This window comes from Schistocerca piceifrons, chromosome 2, assembly GCF_021461385.2.
Source record: "Schistocerca piceifrons isolate TAMUIC-IGC-003096 chromosome 2, iqSchPice1.1, whole genome shotgun sequence".
Lineage (NCBI taxonomy): Eukaryota > Metazoa > Arthropoda > Insecta > Orthoptera > Acrididae > Schistocerca > Schistocerca piceifrons.
Window position 1 is genome coordinate 687,379,316 of NC_060139.1, and position 23,983 is coordinate 687,403,298.

Genomic DNA, 23,983 nt, shown 5'->3' on the forward strand with positions numbered 1-23,983 from the left:
GCTGAAGCGGCTGCAGAATCAGTTATTGGCGGCACCAACGACTCTCACCAATGACAAAGTGCAAATCAGCTCGACATTTCTGTAAGTCGCTCCACACATATGCTCTGGAGATAAGGCGGGCCACTGAAGGCGATATCTGGCTATGGGGGCTCCCAAAGATCAAGTGTCTCAAAGATCAGAAAATTTCTAGTCTAATGTTTACTAGAAGCCTCACAGTGTCACGTTTTGCATCTCTTGCTGTATTCAATTTTGTTGGGTTTTGGATCTTCCGAGAACCAACAAGTAAAAATAATCCTTAGGGAACGCCAGTCCCATTATTTGGGCTGTCCTCTAGTCGGTTAACCAGTAATGTTTGTTCTAGAATTGAACAAATAAAAAAGTCGCTCACTCTCCATATCTCTGTGACCAATGAGGTAGGTCCTTGTCGGCATGTCGAGCTTCTCTGTCTATGTCGTTTGAACATTTGATCTGGTGGCATCTAACACTTTCAAAGGCCCAAAACTGTGGGTCCCCATTCCATTATCTGTGGCATCTACTGCCTTACAGAGAAAAACTCAGCTTTCTACTTTTGTGCAAAACAGTGTCTTCTGTTAAAAAGCGTTCCTCGTCCTTTCAATCCTGGATTGTAAAGCGATGGCGGCTTTGGCTTACGCCACTGAAGATGCCATCTACGATATACTGGACGTCCCAGTGCGGCATTACAAAAGGCTGTCCGCTGTAGCCTGCAAGCCATCTTTTACCTCTCCCAGTGCGTCCCTCCGTGAAAATGACTCCTGGCGGCCTACTTTACTACCCTGACAGTACGGGTGTTTCTGTACCTCCCAAATCTGCTTTCAACGTCCTCTCATTTATATAAGGCGCGAAGATCCGAATAAAAGAGAACATGAAGAGTAGTATTCCATTAGTCAGTTACCGATAATCACGATTACCGTTATGTATCACTTTGCTCAGGGTTGATTAAATATTTCGATCAAATTGGTCTTTCATTCTGATTTTACATTCGTTACGGGACTTTATAAGCAAATAAGATGTGTCACGTCAGCAGAAGCAGCAAGACGATTTAAGTGGACGGACATGATGACTGTCCAGCCCTACGATGGTGGTGGTGGTAAGTTCCTATGGCACCAAACTGCTGAGGTCAAAAAAAAAATGGTTCAAGTGGCTCTGAGCACTATGGGACTTAACTTCTGAGGCCATCAGTCCCCTAGAACTTAGAACTACTTAAACCTAACTAACCTAAGGCCATCACACACATCCATGGCAGGATTCGAACCTGCGACCGTAGCGGTCGCGCGGTTCCAGACTGTGGCGCCTAGAACCGCTCGGCCACTCCGATCGGCAGAGGTCATCAGTCCCTAGGCTTACAGACTACTTAATCTTACACTAACTTAGGCTAAGAACAACACACACACATACACGCACACACACACACACACACACACACACACACATGCCCGAGGGAGGACTCGAACCTCCGAGATGGCCGGCCGCGGTGGCCGTGCGGTTCTAGGCGTCTGATTTACAAATTTTTGGTTTATAATTTAACTTGAAATTAAAATATTTTCTGCAGTGTCGCCCGAAGAAGACGCAGCCAAGGCAAAAGCACCACAGGCGCAAAGATGCGAGCTTGTGCCTGTGCCATAGAGACTCGCCACTTGCGCGAGTGCCGGCCGGAGTGGCCGAGCGGTTCTAGGCGCTAGAGTCTGGAACCGCGGGACTGCTACGGTCGCAAGTTCGAATCCTGCCTCGGGCATGGATGTGTGTTATGTCCTTAGGTTAGTTAGGTTTAAGTAGTTCTAAGTTCTAGGGGACTGATGACCTAAGATGTTAAGTCCCATAGTGCTCAGAGCCATTTTAAACCTCCGGAGCGGGGGAGGGGGGGGGGGGGGAGCCACGCTAACTGTGGAAAGGCGCCTCAGACCGCGGGGCTACCCCGTGCGGCTTCAATCCTACTTTATCGCCAATGTACAAGCGTTGTAGAGAGAGGAGTTCTGAATAGTGAACATACAGACAGGGACTCTAGCTTTAAGTGAAGGTAACTAAATTTTTCCGTACTGTGCACATGCCTTTATAGCCGTGCTACGAGTGTTCCATGGAGGCAGTGCAGTGGTTTACGCCAGCGCGCGCACACACACACGCGGCATAGTTGTCAGCGCCAGCAGCTGGGCGCGGCGGCTGTGTCTGCGCAGCTAATGGTGCGCGGCCGGCTCTGCCGCGGACAGCAGGTGCCGCGCGCAGCCGCGCCAGCTGCCGCCCAGGTGGCCGGCACATTCCTCCAGCTGCAGCCTCTGGATAGAGCCTAGGCGAGGCGAGGCGAGGCGTGTCGTGGCGCAGTGTAAGGTCTCCGGTGCGACACCTCACGATAGCGGCCAATGTTCGAATGTCGTCGCTGTGGTGTACGCCAATTCAGTGTTCCGGAACTTCTCTCCGTGACAATCACCAAGCGAGGTGGTATAGTGGCTAGCGGAATGGACCCACATTGTGCAGGGCGACGGTTCAATTTCGCGTCCGGCTGTCCTGATTCAGGTTTTCCGTGAGCTCCCTAAATCGCTTAAGGCAAATGCCGGTACGGTCTTTTGAAAGGGCACGGCCGTCATCTTTCTTCATCCTCCCCAGATCCGAGCTTGTGCTCCGTCACTAACGACCTCGATGTGACGTTAAACACTAATCTCCTCCTCCTCATACTGACAATCCTTTTACCTGTAGAATGAAAGCAGGCGCACTGTCTAAACTCGAAATGACCATTCGAGGAATGTTAAGTGACCGAGCAGTCTGTAGGGCACACTAGTAGTATTGTCTCCTTCATAATTGCAGAGACATTGCGCTTTCTGACCTGCACTAAGGATGTACAATAGGCAGTCACATGAAAACGAGACTCATGGAAAAAAGGGCCACAGGTATAAAACTGTCCATGTGCGAGTAGGATTCGGGGTCTGAAGGTTCCGTACAAACTTAATTATGTACATAGATAGTTCATCCATTACGGGAATTGAGAATCTCGACGATTTTTGCCTGTTATCGATACCGGTACCAGCCACATATCAGTCCAGGGAATTCCAAGACTTTCGAAAATTTTGTAAACCCTCGTCGCCAGATTTGTAAAGGCCTCATCGCTACTGCTTTAAATGCCGAGTTGTTACTCTCATTGGGGCCGGCCGCTGTAGCCGAGCGGTTCTGGGCGCTTCAGTCCGGAACCGCGCTGCTGCTACGCTCGCAGGTTCGAATCCTGCCTCGGGTATGGGTGTGTGTGAAGTCCTTAGGTTAGTTAGGTTTAAGTAGTTCTAAGTCTAGGTGACTGATGACCTCAGATGTTAATTTCCATACTGCTTGGAGCCATTTGAACCATTTGAACTGTCATTGGGGTAGGCCGAGTTTGTGAGTTCGTGAAACGGCTTCTGGTGCAGTACAGCGCTAAGGCAATTTCTCCCTGCCACTATTACTCAGCTATGCCCCAGGGTGAGGTAACAGGATAGGAGAACGAAGGTTCTACAACACTCCAACAAATTAGAAACAAAGTCATACAAATGAGTTAAAGAAAGGTTTACTTATCTATGTGACTTGTTAAATAATGAAATCTGCAACACTGCGTGCGATACAACACAAAAAAGACCTTTAATGACTAAGCGCAAATAACCGTAGGTAAACTTCACGTCACATAGCAAATGCAATTCACAACAATTGTCTGTTGACTGCTAAGAGTTCACTAACTGACATTCCCCGTCTACGTCAGCCCCGGATGATGATCTGCAACCCAGAAGATGAGAGCCGCTCTTCTATCTTCCGAGTAGGCTGGTGTCCGCTGTCGTCCGATCATTAGTGGATTGTACTCGGCCGGCAACTGGCCGAAACCAAGTCGGTAACTTCATCCTCAGCGCCGCCCGTGGCGCTGGTGGAACTCACGCAAGTTCAAATGGCTCTGAGCACTATGGGACTCAACTGCTGAGGTCATCAGTCCCCTAGAACTTAGAACTACTTAAACCTAACTAACCTAAGGACATCACACACATCCATGCCCGAGGCAGGGTTCGAACCTGCGACCGTAGCGGTCACGCGGTTCCAGACTCTAGCGCCTAGAACCGCTCGGCCACTCCGGCCGGCACTCGCGCAAGTGGCGAGTCTCTATGGCACAGGCACAAGCTCGCATCTTTGCCCCTGTGGTGCTTTTGCCTTGGCTGCGTCTTCTTCGGGCGACACTGCAGAAAATATTTTAATTTCAAGTTAAATTATAAACCAAAAATTTGTAAATCAGACGCCTATTAAGAAAAAACGTATAATATCTCAACAGCAGATCGCGAGACTAGCCCAGAGAAACAAATAGAAGCGAAGTGAAGACTTTAGTTTATACATCTAAAAAGAGAAGATTCAATATCATATTTTTTTGGTACTTACTAAACCATGTCTGCGCCTTACATGTTCGTGCAGTAACATTTTCTATTATGCTTTTAACGGATGATAAATGCAACGTAAGTGCTAGTGGCAGAAAGACTTTTTTTATATAATTACTATTAAAAACAGTCTTGATCACGATTTATTTAACAAGGTGACCGGTTTCGACCACTGCTGTGGTCATCTTCAGACCTATAAGTTGTATACAAAGCTCTAATTAGAGGGCTACATACATTAAACAAAATACGTAAAGTTAGAAAGCTATAAAACGTTGAATTACCATTGAGTAGGAACATATTTCTGTTGGAGAATCACTACTGGAGAAACCAGTGCACGTCTTACTATATATAATGGAGGCTCCACCCACTTCTGACTGCATGATGTCATTATTAACCAATGAGTTATAAGTCAAATTACAATTTAAAATTTCTTAGTTAAAAGAACATTGTCAAGAATTAGAAATAAATACACACTAAACTTAGCTTATTAAACAGCTATTGTCAATTAAGAAGCGTTAAAAATATTTAAATATGTAGGAAAATGAACTTCGGTTTGGCAGTACATGGGTTGCCCTCTCAAGGCCTGTCAGTGAACCATTTGGAACCACTGGTTGCTATGGTGAAGTTAGACGCCGTTGCAAAGATGAAGCAGCAGGCTTTTTTCACTGAAGTTGTTGTAAAGTCGATAGTCGAACTAGTGGTTGCCATGGTGAGGACAAACGCCAGTGCAAAGATGTGGCAGCAGGCTTCTTTCCAACGAAGTTGTTGCGAAGTAGAATGGCAAAGACTGTGGCGTCGGACGATGTGTTATTGAGCAGCAACTTGTCTTTATTGAAACGAAAAGAGTAAGCTACTATAATCTGTAGCTGACATGTATACTACATGCTGCCCAAATACGATACGAAGTAGTTGTCCGTATATATGAAATATTTATTATCTATGAAGTTGATATGTAGATTAGATGAGCATTTTTTTGCTTTAAGCCATTGCTATTCCTCAAGTTATATGCCAGTCATATAAGCAAATAAAAATGAAAGAATTTAAAATTATAAAATTATGTGCCAGTGTCAAAAATAAAACGATGTGAATTAGCAATATGCAGTCTAAAAGCATAAAAGCAAAAATTCTGTAACAGATAGTCAATCATAAAATAATGTTTGGTAAAAGACAATTACAATGTAAAGATAAAATATTTGCTAAAAGTATTTATAATTAAATATATATATATATATATATATATATATATATATATATATATATATATATCTTTATTTAACCTTTTAAAACAAAGGACAGAAGAGTAAACATTCTAAAGCAGATCATCGAAAAGCTCAAATAGATACCAAAAGTCAGGCGTTTATAAAATAATATGTAATGACTGTGAGAAACAGTATATTGGCCAAACTGGCCGTAACTTTTTAACACGTTTCAAAGAACATACTATTGGTACTGCACGTATCAAATCAATATTTGGTCAACATCTTGATGGATACAATCATTCTGAGGGTTGCATCTCTAGCAATTTGAAAATATTACATACTGTGCCAAAAGGACCACTGCTAAATACCTTAGAAGAAATTGAAATTTTTTCACTTCACAAAAGTAATCCATTATCTGTTTTAAACGAACAACTTCAGTTCAAAGACAAACATTTCTTTGAGCTTTTCGATGATCTGCTTTAGAATGTTTACTCTTCTGTCCTTTGTTTTAAAAGGTTAAATAAAGATATATATATATATATATATATATATATATATATATATATATAATTATAAATACTTTTAGCAAATATTTTATCTTTACATTGTAATTGTCTTTTACCATACATTATTTTATGACTGACTATCTGTTATAGAATTTTTGCTTTTATGCTTTTAGACTGCATATTGCTAATTCACATCGTTTTATTTTTGACACTGGCACATAATTTTATAATTTTAAATTCTTTCATTTTTATTTGCTTATATGACTGGCATATAACTTGAGGAATAGCAATGGCTTAAAGCAAAAAAATGCTCATCTAATCTACATATCAACTTCATAGATAATAAATATTTCATATATACGGACAACTACTTCGTATCGTATTTGGGCAGCATGTAGTATACATGTCAGCTACAGATTATAGTAGCTTACTCTTTTCGTTTCAATAAAGACAAGTTGCTGCTCAATAACACATCGTCCGACGCCACAGTCTTTGCCATTCTACTTCGCAACAACTTCGTTGGAAAGAAGCCTGCTGCCACATCTTTGCACTGGCGTTTGTCCTCACCATGGCAACCACTAGTTCGACTATCGACTTTACAACAACTTCAGTGAAAAAAGCCTGCTGCTTCATCTTTGCAACGGCGTCTAACTTCACCATAGCAACCAGTGGTTCCAAATGGTTCACTGACAGGCCTTGAGAGGGCAACCCATGTACTGCCAAACCGAAGTTCATTTTCCTACATATTTAAATATTTTTAACGCTTCTTAATTGACAATAGCTGTTTAATAAGCTAAGTTTAGTGTGTATTTATTTCTAATTCTTGACAATGTTCTTTTAACTAAGAAATTTTAAATTGTAATTTGACTTATAACTCATTGGTTAATAATGACATCATGCAGTCAGAAGTGGGTGGAGCCTCCATTATATATAGTAAGACGTGCACTGGTTTCTCCAGTAGTGATTCTCCAACAGAAAGAGGTTCCTACTCAATGGTAATTCAACGTTTTATAGCTTTCTAACTTTACGTATTTTGTTTAATGTATGTAGCCCTCTAATTAGAGCTTTGTATACAACTTATAGGTCTGAAGATGACCACAGTAGTGGTCGAAACCGGTCACCTTGTTAAATAAATCGTGATCCAGACTGTTTTTAATAGTAATTGTTTATAAGACTTTGATCACTGCTGTTCCCGTAATGCATTCAAAAGTAATTTTTTTATATGTAATAATTACAGTTTAACAGTTTTCGGACTTTTTTACTGTACTTGTACTGTCAAATCTTGCCAAATTTCGCGATTCTAGATCAACTAGAAGCACCCTATAGCTTTTGACGTGTGAGTTTGCATCAAAACACGTGACGTAAATGGCCGTATCTGTTGATTCCAGCCGGCCTGGGTGGCCGAGCGGTTCTAGGCGCTACAGTCTGGAACCGCGCGACCGCTACGGTCGCAGGTTCGAATCCTGCCTCGGGCATGGATGTGTGTGATGTCCTTGGGTTAGTTAGGTTTAAGTAGTTCTAAGTTCAGGGGACTGATGACCTTAGAAGTTAAGTCCCATAGTGCTCAGAGCCATTTGAACAATCCTTTTTTTTTTTTTTTTTTGTTGATTCCATTGACGTGCAACCTCAAAGTTTTAACTCCGCCTAAGGACCACAGACCTTCGTATGTGGCATAAATTTCAAGTTGATACGCGTACCTGTTCCTGAGAAAAAAAGGGGTCTTAACAGTCGGACGGACGGACAGCCGGAAAACAAAGCGATCCGTTTTTATCGACTGAGGTATGGAAACCTAAAAATTATATAAGTTGCACATGTTGCGGGGAACGATCTCAAATTTGGTAAACAATAATATTTGGCAGGCAAGATCCGGTATTATAACATTTTTTATCACCGGTTTCGACGAAGTCTAGCTATATCTTCACACCTTCTGGGAATAATATTACTATGCATGAGTTGCACAAGCATAACGAGATTCATGCACAGTAATATTATTTATAGAAGGTTCGAAGATGTCAGCTAAACTCTGTCGAAGCTGGTCACTGGGAAAATAAAAAGTATTACAACACGTGATCTTGGCTGTCAAATATTCTTAAAACTAAGTAATCTGTTTATAACTGCAAAAGCAATCCTCATAATTGTTAATATATTTATCCCATTGTGAGACAAGACGGCTACTGTATTCATGGAAACTTGTTTACGGTTGCCTACGGAACCATGATTGTAGACAGGTGTGCACCTCTTCGTCTGGAGCAAATCGACGGCCACGTATGCATTTCACCACGGCTTCAAAAATATGGAAATCGCATATGGAGGGTGTGTAAGGGCATTCCAGCGAAACTTCTGCAGGTACATTGCTTGAAAATAGCAATGAATGAATACTGAAAAATCTCTCTTCCCAATACCTTCTGAGATTAATGCGCCTGGCACGCTACAGATAAAATGAATTAAATTGTCAGAGCAACGTATGTACACTATAAAAGTGAAAATGCAGCGACAATGCTGACAGGGTGTACAGTGGGGCGAGTAAGGGCAAAGAAGGAAGATTGTAGTTTAACGCCCCGTCGCCCTGTGATCGTCAGAAAGAAAGAAGTTTTCGTGTCGTCGACACCGAAACCGGAGCACTAGATTGCACGACAGGGGGAGCGGTAATCGTCGTCTCAAGGAATTTAGCTCAGAAATTCGCCTCAGGTCAACTACGACAAAACGGAAAAACTGAATCATCTGGAGCAGTTACAGAACTCTCACGTCTATATGAGCGAGGACCTCAAACCTCACAACTCTGAAGCAATATAACTTCAGAAAGCGTTAGGGAAACCAACACAATTGAAGAACCCATTGCACGAAGTGGCGTGAATTTGAAAACTGTACACCACAATCACACTATACACTGAGCTGGACTCTGTTAGGAGAAATTAAACAATTTGATTAAGGACGATTATCCCTCTTGAGACCAGATGTTGCGAATTGCACGCTGCAATCAGCGACCGGTTCCTAGAATATCGACACCAGAAACGCCGAGTCAGGGTGTCCTTCACCCTGTAAGCGAGGTAGTAGTTCTCTAATATCTTGTCATGTAACCCACAACAGAGCGCAGAATTTCTACTCGAATGTTTGACGTTACCGACTCTCCCTTTGATCGAACTATCGAAGCAGCTAGCTTCGCAAAAAGAGAGTGAGTGCGGGAGATCCACAAACATGATATACGTATTATACAACGTGATTATAATTCAAGTGAAACTTTCAAAACGCTGCAGGAATGACACCACTGGTCAGAATGACGTCAACTTGCAACGAAATATTATCGGAGGAGGGGGAAAACGTATGGCAGAAGAAAAAAATACTGTAAAAATTGATCAATAGATGGCGCTGTATGTGTCAGAAAACGTAAATGAAAACACCTATCATGCGCACGACCCATTGAAGTTCGTATAAACACGCCGGGTACACGGCTTTTCCTCTTTTCGTGTCTGCGACGTTCGCCATGACTGTCTCCATTCAGGACTGCGCTCTGCTTGTAAAGCCGTTATTACAAGAGTGATGACTGTGCACACATCGCTCTGCAGAAGTTCCGGACACTAAAGGGTTTGAAAAGAGGCGTTCGTCCAATGACTGCTGTAGGTCTGGAGAAAATGATCCGAAAATTCGAAAAGACGGCTTCTTTTGGTGTGCAACCTGGTGGAGGAAACGAACTGATCCAACGTCAGTGGTAGCAGTGGCCACAACAATGCAGGAGGAGACGAGTGGCGGTGTGCAAACGTATAGTGCACGGAGAATTGCCCAGACATTGGACATGCCCGTGAGCGCGGTGCGTAAAATGCTACGAAACATCCTTCTTTGCTATCCATTCGAAAACACCCATGTGCACAGATTGCTTCTTGTTGACCTGCCAGCAAGAGACCTTTGCTTTAGAATTTCTTGCTCGCATGGAAGCGGACAATGATTGGCGGTGGAAGATTTTGTGGACAGAGCAAGCCCACTTCCATCAGACAGGATATGTCAATACACAGAGTTGTCGAATATGGGCAACGGAAAATCCACACGCAAATCAACCACTACCACTTCATCCTGAAAAGGTCACTGTGTGGTGCGGGTTTACGGCATCATTTATCATAGGGCCATATTTTTTCCAAGAGACAGGTGCTTCAGGTCCTGTTACCTGGCCGGCCGCGGTGACCGAGCGGTTCTAGGCGCTTCAGTCCGGGACCGCGCGGCTGCTACGGTCGCAGGTTCGAATCCTGCCTCGGGCATGGATGTGTGTGATGTCCTTAGGTTAGTTAGGTTTAAGTAGTTCTAAGTTCTAGGGGACTGATGACCTCAGATGTTAAGTCCCTTATTGCTCAGAACCATTTGAACCATTTTTGAACCTGTTACCTGTACCGTCACTGCTAAGCGCTGTAAGTGTCTCTTGCACAGCCACTTCATTCCAGCTCTCCAACATCCTGGATGTGTGGATGGGATCATTTTTATGCAAGATGGCTCACCTCCACACATTGCAAAACCAGTTAAGGAGTTGCTTAAGCGCCATTTCGTCATTTCGGAAATGGAATGATAACGCCCTAGCTGCAAACAGGCGTTGATGACATGTTGAAAATATGTGCTCCGACCAGGACTCGAACCCAAGATCTCTTGCTTACATGGCAGACGCTCTATCCATCCGGGCCACCGAGGGCACAGAGCATAATGCGCCTGCAGGGACTTATCCCATGCACGCTCCCCGTGAGACCCACATTCCCAACATGTCAACACCACTACATTGGTAGTGCGCTCAATAGATGTTTGCCCATCACATTCATTACTCGTGGCACGTACGAGTTGGGACATAACGTGCGCGTTCGGAAATCCTAGAATTATCAGCCGCCATTTCCCTACAGCCTGCCGTCCCTATCACCTGATCTTCAGCAGTGTGACTTCTGGCAGTCGGGCTATCTGAAAGATGTTGTGTTCAATGTTCCGACTGCAAGCTTAGCTGCAGTGAAGGCACGCGTTGCGCAACACATTCTGAACGTGACCCCGGAAACACTCCGATCAGTTGTGGAATATGCTGTTTCTAAATTTCAACTTGTTCCAGACAAGCATATTGAACATGTTTTGCGCCAGTCACACGGAAATTAATAATCCGACTTGATTCTGATGCTTTTTATGCGGTTTTTGGCCTCTGGACAGTTAAAAACCGACGTGAGTGATGCTTTTTATGTGGTTTTTGGCCTCAGGACAATTAAACACCGATTTTTCCCATCCGATGTATTATGACCTTGCTGTGGTGGATGAGCTTACGTAACTAACATTATAAAACAAGTTTTCCCTTTCTCTGATAATACTCCATTGCAATTTGACGTCATTCTAACCAGTGGTACTAATTCTATAGCGTCTTGAAAGTATAAGTTCGATTATAATCACCCTGTACATGCTGCGATAGTTGAAAGCATCAAGGCAGTAAGACGGAGGCATATCCAGCGCTAATCGATCTGATACGAAGATATCGTACATAAACATCGTGCATTTTCTTATGACGAACGGTTGTGCAAAATACAACTACTTTTAACGTTATCTCTCCCACTATCATCCCGTTGCCCAGACTGACAACTGGCCGGAAAACATTCACCTGGAGAACACATTAACTTGGAGTGAACAGCAGTAAATAGAAACAAGCAATGTCGAACGCCTATTGGAACACCATTCCTAGGGAACAGAACTATAATGAGGCGTGTCTATCTGTTTTGTTGAGGTGAACGCGTCAGATTTGTTGCACCGAATCTCTTGTGATTTAATCCTGTTGAAGTCCCAGTTCTTCAGTCTTAGTTTTATTACAAATACTCGAACTGTATCTACCATTTGCTTCAGTCTGAAGCCTCTTTGTTCATTGTAAACTCATTTCCTAGTAATAAAAGTTGATTACGGTGTAACGCGACAGACAGTTTCCGCTACAACAGAAAATTGTTTGAATTTATCGGTCTCTTTTCATATCAGTCTTTTCACCTAAATTTACTTTATCACCTTCATTGATTTATTCAAGTTTTCGCATTGGTTTTCGTGTCTAGAAACTACTCCCAATATTAGGTGAGAGTGTTGGATGATGGCACACTCGCCTCTAACCACCCTGTAACAGAAGTATTCCTTATTTCATTTTGAAATTAAGAATTCTCTTCATGTGTACAGCAATCTTTTTTGAAATGACAAAATCTATTCCGGAAAAGTGAGTATCGTTCAAATGTGAAGAACTGGTCGAATGTACAACATGATCAATTACTTAGGAGCAAATATTCTGTTCAAATTTAAAAGTGTTGTGATGGATAAAATCTTGTCAGTAGTGTATTTACTTGTCTGTGACCTACATTATTACTCTTTTTGAGTCATCAGTCTTCCGAATGGTTTGACGCTGCCCGCCACGAACTTCTCTCCAGCAAAAACCTTTTGAACTCAGAGTAGCCTTTGCAGTCTGCGTCCTCAATTATTTTCTGGAAGTATTCCAACTGGATGCATTCCAGCCTCTGTCTTCCTCCGCAGCTTTTACATTTAGAGCTCCTTCTAGTACCATAGAAGTTATATCCTGATGTCTTAGCGTATGTCTCTTCTTCGTGTCAGTGTTTCCTACACTCCTGGAAATTGAAATAAGAACACCGTGAATTCATTGTCCCAGGAAGGGGAAACTTTATTGACACATTCCTGGGGTCAGATACATCACATGATCACACTGACAGAACCACAGGCACATAGACACAGGCAACAGAGCATGCACAATGTCGGCACTAGTACAGTGTATATCCACCTTTCGCAGCAATTCAGGCTGCTATTCTCCCATGGAGACGATCGTAGAGATGCTGGATGTAGTCCTGTGGAACGGCTTGCCATGCCATTTCCACCTGGCGCCTCAGTTGGACCAGCGTTCGTGCTGGACGTGCAGACCGCGTGAGACGACGCTTCATCCAGTCCCAAACATGCTCAATGGGGGACAGATCCGGAGATATTGCTGGCCAGGGTAGTTGACTTACACCTTCTAGAGCACGTTGGGTGGCACGGGATACATGCGGACGTGCATTGTCCTGTTGGAACAGCAAGTTCCCTTGCCGGTCTAGGAATGGTAGAACGATGGGTTCGATGACGGTTTGGATGTACCGTGCACTATTCAGTGTCCCCTCGACGATCACCAGTGGTGTACGGCCAGTGTAGGAGATCGCTCCCCACACCATGATGCCGGGTGTTGGCCCTGTGTGCCTCGGTCGAATGCAGTCCTGATTGTGGCGCTCACCTGCACGGCGCCAAACACGCATACGACCATCATTGGCACCAAGGCAGAAGCGACTCTAATCGCTGAAGACGACACGTCTCCATTCGTCCCTCCATTCACGCCTGTCGCGACACCACTGGAGGCGGGCTGCACGATGTTGGGGCGTGAGCGGAAGACGGCCTAACGGTGTGCGGGACCGTAGCCCAGCTTCATGGAGACGGTTGCGAATGGTCCTCGCCGATACCCCAGGAGCAACAGTGTCCCTAATTTGCTGGGAAGTGGCGGTGCGGTCCCCTACGGCACTGCGTAGGATCCTACGGTCTTGGCGTGCATCCGTGCGTCGCTGCGGTCCGGTCCCAGGTCGACGGGCACGTGCACCTTCCGCCGACCACTGGCGACAACATCGATGTACTGTGGAGACCTCACGCCCCACGTGTTGAGCAATTCGGCGGTACGTCCACCCGGCCTCCCGCATGCCCACTATACGCCCTCGCTCAAAGTCCGTCAACTGCACATACGGTTCACGTCCACGCTGTCGCGGCATGCTACCAGTGTTAAAGACTGCGATGGAGCTCCGTATGCCACGGCAAACTGGCTGACACTGACGGCGGCGGTGCACAAATGCTGCGCAGCTAGCGCCATTCGACGGCCAACACCGCGGTTCCTGGTGTGTTCGCTGTGCCGTGCGTGTGATCATTGCTTGTACAGCCCTCTCGCAGTGTCCGGAGCAAGTATGGTGGGTCTGACACACCGGTGTCAATGTGTTCTTTTTTCCATTTCCAGGAGTGTATATATTCCTTTACTCATCGCTTCTGCAGAGAACCTCCTCATTCCCTACCTTATCAGTCCACCTAATTTTCAATATTCTTCTGTATCATCACAGACGCTCCTGTCCTCTTCTGTTCCGGTTTTCTCACAGTCCATATTTCACTACCACACAATACTGTGCTCCAAACGTACATTTCTTCCTCAAATTCGGACATGTGTTTGGTACTAGTAGATTCTCTTGGCCAGTAATGTGCTTTTTGTCAGTGCTGATCTACTCTTTGTGTCTTCCTTGCTCCGTCTTTTGTAGGTTATTTTGTCACATGGGTACAGAAATCCTTAACTTCAACTACTTCATGACACCAATTCTGATGTTAAGTCTCTCTCTGTTCTCATTTGTGCTACTTCTCACTACTTTAGTCTTTCTTCGATTTCCTTTCATTCCATATTCTGGACTCATCAGATTGTTCGTTCCATTCAACACATCCTGAAATTCTACTTCACTTCCACCGAGGATAGCAATGTCATCATCGAATGCTTATCATTGATATCCTTTCACCATGAATATTAATCCGACTCTTGATCCTTTCTTTTATTTCCATCATTGATTCGTCGATGTATAGATTGAAGAGTAGGGGCGAAAAACTACATACCTGTCTTGCACCCTTTTTAATCCAAGAATTTCGTTCTTGGTCTTCCACGCTTATTGTTCCCTCTTGGTTCTCGTACATATTGTACCTGTATATTACCCGTCTTTCCATGTAGCTTACCCCTATTTTTGTTAGACCTTCGAACATCTTGAATCATTTTACTATGTTGAACGCTTCTTCCAGGTCGACAAATCCGATGAAAATGTATTGGTTAAAAACAGTCTTGGTTGCAATTTTAGTTTTTTTTTTTATTTTTCAACGACGCTTTTCGCCTTCATCTTCAGGTTATCTTCTCTAGACGGACGCGTTCCCGTTCCCGTTCCCGTTCACAGGAGCGAGTAACAGAGTAAGATGGGGGCTCAGGTAGTAAGCATTATCATTATTCTTACTACCTGAGCCCCCATCTTACTCTGTTACTCGCTCCTGTGAACGGGAACGGGAACGGGAACGCGTCCGTCTAGAGAAGATAACCTGAAGATGAAGGCGAAAAGCGTCGTTGAAAAATAAAAAAAAAAACTAAAATTGCAACCAAGACTGTTTTTAACCAATACTGTTAAGCACTGGTTTGCTGTATGCCACATATCGATGAAAATGTCTTGACTTTCTCTAAACAGACCGTCATCTGACGCATTTTCAAATTTGTTTTCCATTCTTCTGTGTATTACTCTCGTCAGAAACTTGGATCCATGAATTGTTAAGCTAATTGTGGCATAATTCTCGCGCCTGTGAGTCCTTGCAATGTTCGGAATAGGGTTGACGATGTTTTTTCGAAAGTCTTACATTCTCTCGCCATTCGCATACATTGTACACAGCAACATGAATAGTCTTTTTGTTGCCACTTCCCCCAACAGTTTTACAAATCCCGATCGGATGTTATATATCCCTCCTGCCTTCTTTGATCTTAATTCTTCCAAAGCTCTTTTAAATTCTTATTTTAATATTGGATCCCCTCTCTCTTCCCTATCGACGTCCTGTTTCTTCTTCTATCATCTCATCAGTCAAATCCTCCCGCTCATGGAGGTCTTCAGGCATTCTTTCCGCCTATCTCCTTTGCATTTCACAGAATAATTACCATTGCACTGTTATTTTACCGCCCTTGTTTTTAAGTTCACAGAAGCTTATTTTGACTTTTCTATACATGCTGCGTTAGTCTTTCCCACAATCATCTCTTTTTCGATTTCTTCAAGTTTTTCATGCAGCCATTTCGTCTTAGCTTCGTTACACTTCCTATTTATTTGATTCCTTAGTGACTTGTATTCCTGTATTCCTGAATTTCCCGGATCGTTTTTGTACTTTCTTTTGTTCTTCTGGCAACTGAAGTATTCCTCTTGTTACACATGGTGTCTTCGCAGTTACGTTCCTTGTACCTATGTTTTTCTTTCCAACTTTTGTGATTGTCCTTTTCAGAGATGTCCATTCCTCTTCAACTTTACTGCCTATTGAGACTCATCATCGCGTCATCTATAGCCTCAGAGAACAATCGTATCTCTTCATTCCGGTCACCTACTCTTATATAATTGAAATCTGGGTCTAAGTCTGCCCCTGAGGACGTCTTTCAATCCAATATCTGATTTAGGAATCTCTGCTTGATCACGATGTACTCCAGCTGGAATGTTCCCGTATCTCCCGGGCTTTTCCACGAACAGAGTATTCGTTATTACTATGTGATATTTATTGCTGAACTTTATTAGCCTTTCACCTCTCTCGCTCCTACCGCCAAGCCCGTATTTTCCCGTAACAGGCTCTTTTACTTCTTTCTCTGTAGCCGTATGCCCCACGACTATTAGATTTTCATCTCCCGTTAGGTACTAAACTACTCGTTCAATGTACTCATATGCTTCCTCGATCTCTTAAGCTTCTGCTTGCGACTTCGGCACGTATGCCCGAAATACTATTGTTGGTGTTGCAATATTATGGAAAGGAAGTTGCTATTCACCATATAGCGGAGATGATGAGTCGCAGATAGCACAACAAAAAGACTGTCACAATATAAGCATTCGGCCAATAAGACCTTTGTGAAAAATAGACGACAGACACACTCACGCACACACGCAAAAGCAAACGCAACTCATACTCATGACTGCAATTTCTTGCAGCTGAAGCCACATTCAACTAGCATCAGCTGCCAGAGGCTGCAGTCGTGTGTGTGTTTGTGTGAGTTGCGTTTGCGTGTATGTGTATGAGTGTGTGTGTCGCCTATTTTGACAAAGGCCTTCTTGGCCGAAAGCTTATATTGTGACAGTCTTTTTGTTGTGTCTATCTGCGACTCAGCATCTCCGCTATATGCTAAGCAGCAACTTTCCTTTTTATAATATTGTTACGTTCCATCCTGTTTGATTGTTGTCGGTATTGGTTTGTTGTCGATTCTGATGACAACTCTATCACTGAAGAGTTCAAAGTAAGTCACTCTCTGCCCTACTTTCCTACTCATAACGAATCCTACTCACTTTATTCCATTTTCTGCTACTGTTTATATTATCCTTTGCTCATCTGACCAGAAACCTTGTCTTATTTTCATTTCTATTCATCGAGACACACTATACTTAGACTGAGTCTCTGCATTTTTCCACCGGCCGCGGTGGTCTCGCGGTTCTCGGCGCTCAGTTCGGAACCGCGCGACTGCTACGGTCGCAGGTTCGAATCCTGCCTCGGGCGTGGATGTTTGTGATGTCCTTAGGTTAGTTAGGTTTAAGTAGTTCTAAGTTCTAGGGGACTGATGACCACAGATGTTAAGTCCCATAGTGCTCAGAGCCATTTGAACCATTTTTGAATTTTTCCTTTCCGGTTTGTCTAGCTTCCCTATGTAAGGGGTCAACCGCCCCTTACGTATTGAGAACAATGTATCTTTGCCTCATGCAGGTCGCAGTAGGTACTATCGATAGTCGAGCGCCCGGTGTGCCAGAGAGTAGTCAGTGTTCAGACTCCGAGCAAGTAAGTTGGCTGCTAAGCGAGCAGAGTGGATATTGGCAGGACGACCGACCGCGTTTACGATTGTTTAACGGCTGTGGGTGTCACCCAACGCCGTGGGCCTGACTCCAGCAAATACGTAAATAACATTAACTGAGTGATTTGTTTGATCAGTTTGTGTTCATTGGTGCACTGTGATTGAGCGACAACCGCGTCAGCATCCATGACTTAGACCGCAGTGAGGATTGTGTATTCAGTGCCACATGAAGAACATTGGCGTGTGACGTCTATAATAGGCGACTTGTTATGAGTTAACCGTCATTACCTTGTCAGACGAAGGAAGTAACTGCTTCATTCGTGCTGTTTAAACAAAAGATAAAGAACATTAACAACAAAGTATGTACCGATTATTGCTACCAGACATCCTAATTAACTTTGCTGGATTTGATGCGATACAACTCCCGTGCAAATATTAACCGATCAGCCTTTATCGGTTGCACACGGTCAAACTATTCAAAACTGTTAGGCTATAATTCACTAATCAATAAGTGGGTTTAATAAGGGAGCATTTCACCACCCAAGTTCAAACTTCTGATATTCCCAACGAGTCAACACGATATTGCACACGCCATGGGCCAATTGCCTTCGACAGTTCTATCTACTGAGGGTTGTCATCTGAGCAGTGTCTGTGATTCTGTTTATTTACCTCTCCGTGCCCACAGAAACTAGATTCATCCGTAAATAGTACGTCATACGGAAAACGATTTCGTCCAGCTTGTCTGTTACTTATTCTGCATACCGGTACTGAAGACGGCGATCCTCAGTGAGGTGTAACGTTTGCGATCGTCCACCTTTCGGTTTGTCTGCGACAGAGCAGACGGAATTTCGCGAAAGGTTTCCACAACGCACTGTGGGTAATGGGTAGCCTGTCCGTGTGGTGTTGCTTGAAGACCTCTCCGATAACTCACGTGAGGACCATCTCAAAGCGTTCAGCTTGCGTTAACACCAGCTTTCACGCTAGCTGTAAGGAACAAGTATCATTAAAAATTCGAAAATGTGCTCAAATGGAAGGTACCATTGTTTTCTCCCTTGTAATTCTCTGTTCGATAAGTCACACGGCCCCTTTTCCATTTGAAAATTACGAGTTGAATCCGACAGGGCGGCTTTCAAAATGGCAGCCATTGTAGTAACGAAGAGTGGTTTTTCAGCAATGGTCCACCCTGTACTAATGTTTATGTCAGACAGTAAACAAAGATCTAAGACTGGATTTTAATATACTTAATGCAGTAGAAAAACCATTTAGGTCTTGTAATTCTTCGATAGGTGTAGTGAAACGGTGGAACTGCGTTCCCAGCGCCGGCCGGAGTGGCCGTGCGGTTCTGGGCGCTACAGTCGGGAGCCGAGCGACCGCTACGGTCGCAGGTTCGAATCCTGCCTCAGGCGTCGATGTGTGTGATGTCCTTAGGTTAGTTAGGTTTAATTAGTTCTAAGTTATAGGCGACTGATGACCTCAGAAGTTAAGTCGCATAGTGTTCAGAGCCATTTGAACCATTTTTGCGTTTCCAGCGTGTCACTTGGAAACGAGCCGCACTACACTACTCCCCATCCTGACATTTTGTAAAACATCGAACTCATCTGCTACTACAGGCCTGATTCAGATCTTCTCCTCACACTCCTAGTGAGCGAGATTAAAGACGAAAGGGGGTAGCACAACTTTTTTTAAGTAAGAGTCGACTACAGACTCAATTAAATACATAACTTTAGATAAAGACTCATAAATATGCCAACAATGAAATTCATACGACTGAACAAGATAAAAAGGCACTGAAATAGATGGTTGAAGTGTCTAGATAATTGAACGTTATTACTTGACCTGTTGACCACGTGAGGTTAATCATTAAAAACGTCAGGACCAAAATGAAAAAATAAAACACTTAATTGAGAACTAGCGAGGGAGATGCTGTTTAATGACCGTGCATGGCAGAAAAACATAGTAGGTCACCTTATCGTCCGCGTGTAGCCGTTGTTGGACCGGATACGACAGTAATTACGAGTTGTCATCGTAATTTCGGATGATCCGATTGTCGCAGCTAGGGAGTAAAAATACCATTAACCGCTTTTCCTACCAACTGGCAGTCTCTAACCTGCCATTCTGATGCGTGTAACGTCGAGTTAAACTATCTCAACAAGGCACCTAAACGGTAAACCAGGGTACTGATTCTAAGAGCCACGGAAATGGGTCCCACTGAGGCAAAGCGGGTGGCCGAGCAGTTCCAGGCGCCTCAGTCTGGAACCGAGCGACCGCTACGGTCGCAGGTTCGAATCCTACCTTGGGCATGGATGTGTGTGATGTCCTTAGGTTAGTTAGGTTTAAGTAGTTCTAAGTTCTAGGGGACTGATGACCTCAGAAGTTAAGTCTGATAGTGCTCAGAGCCATTTGAACCATTTTTTTTTTTTTGTACAATATCATGATTTGTGGGGCATTCAGATGTGGCCGGATACTGGAGCATAGGAAAGTGACGGCAGGTATCCTCGTCGTCAGTGCTCCAGTCAGTAACGTCTGACTACCACAAGGTGGATCGACATATTGTGCACCAAGCACGTCGTAACCCCTTCACATTTGCGGCTGTCATCCAGCGCCAGTGGACTAGTTACTGTCCCAAGCGTAGCAAAAATTTGGAAATTTGTGGTAAGTTCCTATGGGACCAAACTGCTGAGGTCATCGGTCCCAGCCGTGAGCGCTGCAGTCATGGACTGTGCGGCTGATCCCGGCGGAGGTTCGAGTCCTCCTTCGGGCATGGGTGTGTGTGTTTGTCCTTAGGATAATGTAGATTAAGTAGTGTGTAAGCTTAGGGACTGATGACCTTAGCAGTTAAGTCCTATAAGAATTCACACACACACATTCATCGGTCCCTACGCTTACACGCAACTTAAGCTAACTTAAACTAACTTGCGGTAAGAACAACACAAACACCCATGCCCGAGGGAGAACTCGAACCTCTGACGCGAGAAGCCGCCCGAACCGTGGCAAGGCTCCCTAGACCGCTCGGCTACCCCGCACGGCCCCAAGCGTAGCGTGCTCTGAAGACAACACAAATTACTGCTTTTGTAGAGGTTCCAAATATTCAAATGTGGGTGAAATCTTATGGGACTTGACTGCTAAGGTCATCAGTCCCTAAGCTTACACACTACTTAACCTAAATTATCCTAAGGACAAACACACACAGCCATGCCCAAGGGAGGACTCGAGCCCCCGCCGGCACCAGCCGCACAGTCCATGACTGCAGCGCGTTAGACCGCTTGGCTAATCCTGCGCGGCGGAGAGGTTCCGTGACCTGGAGGCATAGAATGCTGACAAATGGCGTCCCACTGCGTCCAGCGATGAATCGCGTTTCTACACTACCCTGGATGACCATCAGCGCGCGAGTCTTTCTTTCAAGGTTTTGAGGAGAGGCAGGGGTCACGGTGTGGGGAGCCGTTGGGTATGGGTCAGGTGACGGCTCGTATTGTCGTGCCATTTTCAACTCGACAACACTGATCCACCCACGGCAGATGTTGATATTCCCGTGGTCAGCAAGATCCCCAGGTATGTCACCGATAGAATGTGTGTGCGACCAGCTGGGACATTAATTCCGTCCCTGTGCCAGGAACCAGGATATCAAGGACCAGTTACAACAACCGGGAGCCAGGCTGACTAAAGAGAGGACGCAACGGCTTTATGACACTCTTTCCAAACGAAAAAGTACGTGCCTCTAGACTAGAGCGGTGCAACGTCATCTTGTTAAGCAGGCTCATAGTCTCCAGTTATTTGTACATGTGTCTCGATTTAGTAATCCTTTCGATAACATCATAAGCTCTCTCAGTCTATGAAGTTTCCTTTGGTTTCCATCTTGGCTTCTGGGTGCTTCACTCTTTTGTCAGTCAGTATGCACCGGTGGAGATAGTGTCATCACAATGTGACAAACAACTGGAACAGCACCTTTGCGATAAATTATACGAAACGTGTTTCTACACATCGATTTCAAACGATTATTCCGAGCTGTTTGGGACGGTAGAAGTGGTGCTGCAGCGGATGAGATAGGGTGGGCGTCGCTATCAGCGGGCCCCGCGCGCCCGCCGTACTTGTTGCTCGCCGCGCCGGCCTCGCCTCGCCGCGGTAATTGCGACGGCGGCGTCCAGCGCGTGCGCCGGTCGTATGCAAATGCAGCGGCCCTGCCAGATAGCCATCTCGCGCGCGCCTTTTCCGCCGGCGAACACGTCTTTAATGAATAACCTCGCCTCGGCAGCGGCGGCGGCAAAACAAATGGCGCCGAGAGCGGCCGGGGCAGGCCGGCCAGGCCAGGCACGTGAATAACAAAAGAGCAGAGGGGGCCGCCGCAACCGCCGTCCGTCGCGCCTTTAATTAGGGGCCAACCGCCCCCGCAGCGGCACCGCGATCCGGCTCAATGACACACGCGTACACGCACACGCGCAATAAAAGGAAAACCAAGTTTATTTTCAATTTGGCCACAGCGCTTAGCGACCCATAAATAACTTTCCGCTTCTTTAATCCTACCCAGCACTTCTTCGTCTCCGATGGGACTGTCCGTGACAGGAAGTGCGTAGGGTACGCCGCTGCAGCTAGTTAATATAGAAAGCATTCAGTATGTAGCGCCGCTCATGATGTAAACTATCAAACGAAGAGAGTGGAATCCTTTGAGATGTGGTACTACAGAAGCTGTAAGTAGGCTGTTTAGGTTTTTATGTTGGTAACGTCATGTAGCGCTCTGTATGAAAATCACTGGCTGTGCTGTGTACAGTCTGTGACTGGTTGGCACTGTTGGAATATTCACTATTGTAGTGTTGGGCAGTTGGTTGAGAACAGCGCGTAGCGTTGCGCAGTTGGAGGTAGCAGCCAGCAGTGGTGGATGTGGGAAGAGAGATGGCAGAATTTTGAGAGCGGACGATCTGGACGTGTTTCCATCCGAAAGAGTAAATTTGTAATACTGTATAAGATGATATATATATATATATATATATATATATATATATATATATATATATATACGACTTTTGAATATTATTAAAGTAAATACATTGTTTGTTCTCTATCAAAATCTTTCGTTTGCTAACTATGCCTATCAGTAGTTAGTGCCTTCTGTAGTTAGAATCTTTCATTTAGCTGGCAGTATTGGCGCTCGCTGTATTGCAGTAGTTCGAGTAACGAAGATTTCTGTGAGGTAAGTGATTGACGAAAGGTATAGGTTATTGTTATTCAGGGCCATTCTTTTGTAGGGATTATTGAAAGTCAGATTGCGTTGCGCTAAAAATATTGCGTGTCAGTTTAGTATTGATCAGAATAAGTAAAGAGAGAAATGTCTGAGTACGTTCAGTTCTGCTCAGCTGTTTGAAAATCAAATAACGTAAGGGGTTTACCAGCACAGTACTTGATTAATTTTTCTAAGGGGATGTTTCAAACCATGCTGGAAAGTAAGTGAACTGATCAGATGAGAATAGGCATGTGTGCAAAAAGTGCTGCGACGGACACGGAACCCTTCAAATGCTGCCGGATTGGGATTTGAATTTGGGAGCCCGGTGTCGGGAGAGGGGTGAGGGGTGGGTGGGGGGGTGGAGGATCTATGAAGCGCCATGGCCGCTGAGTCTGTGGCCCGAGTTGGACAGCAGTTGCTAGGCCAGTGCCCGCATCTGGGTCAGGGGCGCCCGTGTCACCAGACGTCGACTAGGAGGCGTAGGCAGTGTCGAGGGATTCTACGGCGAGTGTTCATCAGGGCCTCGTCAACAGTGCCGCATAGGAGCGTGACAGGACCGCTATCATTTTCAGTATATATATAAACGGTCTGGTGACAAGGTGGGCAGCAATTCGCTTTTGTTTGCTGATGATACCGCAGTGTACGTGAGTCGAAGACGAGCGAGTATAGGAGGGCACAACATGACTTAGGCAAAATTTCTAGTTGGTATGGAGAACGGCAGCTAGCTCTAAAAGTAGAGAAACGTAAGTTAATGTGGATGAATGGGAGAAACAAATGTGTAATATTCGGACAGAGCATTAGTAGTGTGCTGCTTGACACAGTCATGTCGTTCAGATACCGGGCATGACGTTGCAAAGCGATATGAAAATCAACGAGCGTCTGAGCATTGTGCTATAAAAGGCAAACGATCGTCTTCGGTTTATTGGTAGTATTTTTGGAAAGTGTGGTATATCTATAAAGGAAACTCCATATAGGACGCTGGTGCGACCTATTTTTGAGTACTTCTCGATTGGTCGAGATTTGAACCGGGTCGAATTGAAAGAAGAGATTGAAGCAGTTCATTGGCAGACTGCTGGATTTGTTACCGGTAGGTTCGA